Genomic DNA, 6055 nt, shown 5'->3' on the forward strand with positions numbered 1-6055 from the left:
TAAAGTATACGAGACTGAGTGGAGATGAGATATACAGAGAGTATGAGATTGAGTAGAGACATGATATAACAATGTATATGAGACTGAGTAGAGATGAGATATACAGAGAATATGAAATTGAGTAGAGATTAGATATAATAAAGTATACGAGACTAAGTAGACATAAGATATATACAGAGTATAAAATTGAGTAGAGATGAGATATAACAAAGTATACAAGACCGAGTAGAGATAAGATATACAAAGAGTATGCGATTGAGTAGAGATGGGATACAACAAAGTATACGAGATTGAGTAAAGATGAGATATACAGAGAGTATGAGATTGAGTCAATATGGGATATAATAAAGTATACGGGACTGAGTAGAGATGAGATATATACAGAGAATATGAGATTGAGTGTAGATAGGATATAACAAAGTATATGAGACTGAGTAGAGATAAGATATACATAATATATGAAACTGAGTAGAGATGAGTTATAACAGGGTACATAAGATAGAGCAGAGGTGAGACATACCAGAGCATATGAGCGAAAGTAGAGACGAGATTGAATAAAGTATAAGAGATAAAGAAAAGATGATACATGCAAGAGCATAAGTGACCGAGTAAAAATGATATAGATCCAAGTATAAGAAACAGAGTAATGAGGAGATAGAATAGAGTATAAGAGATAGAGTTAAGATATACGCAGGGTATGAGATGAGTTGAAAAAGTACCTATAAAGACGAGTATGAAATAAGAGAAGGATATATAAGAAATGATAGAAAGAACAACTCACCAGAAAATTTGTGTCTGATACTGTAGATACGTCTATGTGTTGCAGGTTCAGGTTCAGGTTCAGGTGTCAGCAACCGTGGTACCAGAGGAGAAGACAAGAGCGCAAGAGCAAGATTCAAATAGTAGGATGATATTGTTATATTCTTCATTTTTGTATAAATAAATAGATTTTTAATTGTGCTCATTTGATTTAACCTGGGATGTAAAAAGTTTTAAAATTTGAGTAAAATTCCGTATTTGTAAATAAAAACTCTGATACTTTTATAGATTAGATGTTATGATTTTGAGGGTGTTACATCTGGAGGCATACATCGTAGATATTGAGGCATAAATCTTAGATCTAGTATCGAAAATCATAGATATATCGTCGGAGATCATATATATATATATATATATATATATATATATATATATATATATTACCGGAGATAATAGATCTAGACCGAACCACTTCAGATCGGATGAAAACAAAGGATTTTGGAGGTGGATGACATGCAACGATGGTTGGTAGAGGAGGCGGTGGACCATATCTGAACAGATATGGTGGTGTTTCATGGAGATCGAGAGAAAAAAGATGGAGGCGAGATGGAGATGTGTCATCGGAGCAAGATCTGGTCATTCAATCTCACTGGAGAGTAGATCAGGAAGTGTAAATTATAGATTTCTAGGCGAAAATCGTAAATCTGTCGTCAAAGACCATAGATCTACCACCGGAGATCATAGATCTGGAATGAATCACCCCATATATGATGTAAACGAAAGATTTTGGAGGTCGATGATAGGAATCAACGATTGGTGGAGGAGGTGGTGGACCGGGTCTGAACAAATCTGGTGGTGTTTCATGGAGATTGAGAGAAAGAGATGGAGATGTGTCACCGGAGCAACGTCATAAAAGTGGTAGGATTGCGGTGGTAGAGGTTGTTTCCATCAGAGGTAGGTGGTGGCGGTGGAAAGTCGTTGGAGGTGGGAAGGAGAGGAAGAGATGTCTAGTGAGAGATGGAGAATGAGTTTTGTAGATCTAATGTTTTGATCTAGTGTTTTTATGTTTTAGATGTAATAATGTGTTTGTGAAAATGAGATTAAATTTCTTTTTATTTACAACCATATCATTGTATTTTAACAATAGATGGACAAAAATGTCCTTTATAAGATTTATAAACATCTAATTGAGAAATGACAAATTATAAACTGAAATTAGAGGGTCTTAGGGTGCGTTTAGTTCACTAGAATGAAATGAAATTCGGGGGAAAATGATTCCAATTCCACCACATTCCAGTGTTCGGTTTAACTTTGTATGATAGAATTGGAATCCTAAATGAGAAAACTTTCCATCAAATAAGGGAAAACACTTTCCTTCAAGAAGATGATGGAATTAATTCCCTTCTAGGAAGGAAAATGAAATTTTACCTTATTACCCTTGTTTATTTCATAACGTAACCTCTACTACCATCACCCACCACCGTCGCCACCACTACCGACCACCATCACCCACCACCACCGCCACCACTACCCACCACCGCCAATCACCACCACCACCACTTACCACTGACACTAACACTGACACCGCTGATGGGTTTTGTACACTACAACATCCTATGGTGCACATACAACTCTAAATACCTTGGATCTATGTTTTCACTAATTATAAATGCAAAGGGTTTCCAAGGCATTAATCCTATAACTAGCATGCAATTGTCATATAGCAAATAAGATACTAGTTAGAGTAACATACCTTTTATGTAGCTTGAAGTCTTGATGTATTTCGCTTGTACTTACTCATCAAATTACACACAATGATATGTTTTATAACAACCAAGTTACTGGTTGCGTTTACATATGTCAATGTGCAACCGACGCGCAACTACAACTCACACGTCTCCGTTTGAACAATATAAGATATTATCATCTCATGATCATCGTGATAAAATCCATGAAGTGATTCAAATGAGCGTGGGTTTAATCCAATACTCGAATCTCATTCCAGGAGAACTCATGAATGTTGCAACAACTTTTGCTATGTCTAAACACTTTAGACATCTACAAGCCCAATTCATGACAGTCTTGACTCATACCTACTTCCAAAGTATGATTGATTGTGGAGAGTTTGAATAACCTAGTTATTCGGGAAGTCAAAACATGCAAAGTGAAACACAAGAATAATCGAATCCAATATGGTCTCAGAACTTATGAATATAAATAAAACACCTTTTATTTATCACTATATTGATTACATATTATTCATTGTATAATGTTTCGAATAATCAACTTAATACTTGAACTGAAACAATAGTCATGCCATGCTCCAAGCATGCACACTATGTTTGTCCAAACAATAGTTATGCCATATTCCAAGTATGCACACTATGTTTGTCTATGATCCTTACTTTGTGAAATAGACTAATTGAACATGATTCCAATGATGCTCATTTCACAATCCCAAATCCTTACCGCAAATGTAAGAGTACAAGATTCTTTGCCATTTACTGAAATCTGTTAGATTCTAAACTTATATGCATTGATCCTCTTGTAATGACTATGCACAAAAGTCACAAAGACTTGACAACAAACATTTACAAGGTATTCCAATGGAGAGAAATTCCAAGGAAACGAAGTATCAAATTCAAAGTACATTCCTTTGAACATCCTTCTTGCATTAAGTTTTCTAATCTTACACAGATTTAATTAATAACTTCCACCTATGGAAGCATTTCCACATTCCCATTTTGAATATCACTTCTGAACAAGAGCTGCCTCCTTTCAGAATATGTCAATATGGTCCTTCCAAAATTAACACTATACTTCCAATTGTCCATGAGCAACCAATCTTTGGTAAACCTCAGATTGTGCACGACAATTGCTTAATCATTTTAGTCATACCCAGTTCTAGTACTTTTTCCCTCTCAATGCCCCAGGCATTTGGAAAAATTTGGAACAGATGAATATTACAGCACATGTAATCGATCCTATCTGAAGCATATGAGACACGATTCATGATGTCTCACATAAAGATATGATACATACTAGACCAGTCTTTTGCTATAATATTTCTATTTCTATTTGCCATGTTCTCATAATTCAGATTATGAAAAGGGATGATGTAATCATAATTGAATTTTAGAATGCAAATAATGTAATCATGACCAAATTTGATTAAAATCTCACAATCTAAGCTTTTAGATTTGAAATGAAGTATAATTTCCTCTCCCTTAATTATAGCAAAACAACTTTTCAAACCCTGCAAAGTACATTTTGCAAATTGAAACTTTTGTTTTCTATAATTAACATTGTTAACTTGCAACACCTAACATAATAATCATGCTCCCACTAACATGATAATTATCAGCATAACACTTATGCTCCCACTAGCTTTGACATGTATCCAGAAATCAGCTGGACTTCTAGAAATCAATAATTTATTGACTTTCTTACCAAAGTTCAGATTTATGATACGAGATGCTTTGATAAGACTTTATCAATATCATACACCTTTCCTTAGATAGCTCACATGTGTGTTTAAACAATTTTTAGAACTATGAAAAGGGATGCCGTAATCATAGTCTCAATTGTTTAGACATTTGCCATTTCTCACAAGTCCATGTTAGTGTGTCGGTTAACCACACACGCTCCACTAACGACTTTGAGAATGCAAATATCATAATTGCTATCTACTTAAAATCTACTTAGTGAAAGCATTTCCTCACCATCATTTTCATGAATCAGAGAGAAACCTTAGGACACTTAGATTTTATGGTGTATGTGTTCCTATCCATGTGAATTTTTCATAACCACAAGAAGAAGTTAGTGACAAATCCAAACTCATATGAACTGAACTTGTTCAATCTTAACTTCTTGCCACCTGGCAGCACAAGGGCCTACCATTGCTTCCAAGTAGTTATGCAAACAACTGAGAACTCATAGAACTTACATGCATAGTCAAGTGTAACTGGAATGGGCACAGGAACAAGAATATGTCAACACGATGAGCTATAACCTCAAGTCGTGTGCTAGTGATAAACAACATGTTTTATTCTTGATTAGTTCTTGAAACTTTCAAGATCTTTAAGACTCCCACTGACCTCTTGACATATAAGATTCTATTGTCAAGAACCATTCCTTGACAAAGCAAATATTCAAGAGTTAGTGCAGACTCTTATCAAGACAAACACTTCACACAATTGGCCTTAGTTGGTCTTTGTTTTATCCAAAACATCACAACTTACCAATTTCAAATGTACAAAAGTAAGAAAACATTTTACTCTACATTTGACAAGTGTTATAAACCTTCTTAAGATTATGTCACTCAAGTTACAATCTTGGAGTATTACTCTAAGACTCAATTTTGGAACGAAGTATGACTTATCTTTTTGATTTAACCAATTCAACAATCCACGATTCCTCTTCTTAGCCAAACAAATGCACTAAGATGTCCTTAGAGAATCAAATGTGATATGGTTTCATAATCACTAAGATAATCATAAAACAAGATACTCAAGTACTCTCCCATCTTTTCAGATTAGAGAAACTTTTATCTTTCTGTCTAATTTGATTCTTCTTATTCGTTCTGCCTTACATTGAAACTTTTCCAATGTTTCAGAATTACACTTAAACTTGTAAGTATAACCATATTTACTAAACTTTAGTAAATCATGACGAATAGCCTTATCGTTCTTTGTGGTGGACCTGATCAGTGCACAACCAAGTGTACCCGATCTACTAGTCCTTCACTTGACTCACATATACATGTGAACAAGGAAATAGTCTTAATTTCCCAAAGATGAAAATTCTCATTAAACACACAATACAAGTTGCATGATTCCAAGTTTCTATACAACTGAAACTTGGGTGATGAGAATGTTTCCTTATTTGGTAAATTATGACACTACCACAAACGAAAGAATCAAATCCATTTTCCAATATTGCTATTAATGGAATCATATAAACAAAAATTTTCACAAATGCCATTGTAAGGATATTTAAAATAAATAAAATTAAATTTTTTCTTTTATTTTAAAACTTGCGGAAAAAACTTATCCTTACAATGCAAACACAAATGAAAAACATGTTGTTATCTATTCCTAATCAATCTATCATAACTCTCAGCAGCAGCTCAAAATTCTGATCTTCACGATCAGAATCAGCTTACTCTTCTTTTAAGCTTCCTCTCTTTGATTCTTAAAACATCAAAATGCGACCTAGTCACATCATGTAATAAGAATCTCAAAATAGGAACTTAATAGAGTTAGATAGTGGACTTCACCCGAAGTAGAATCAAACT

Source organism: Lactuca virosa, chromosome 9 (genome assembly GCF_052849685.1).
Source record: "Lactuca virosa cultivar CGN04683 chromosome 9, Lactuca_virosa_CGN04683_v6, whole genome shotgun sequence".
Classification (NCBI taxonomy): Eukaryota; Viridiplantae; Streptophyta; class Magnoliopsida; order Asterales; family Asteraceae; genus Lactuca; species Lactuca virosa.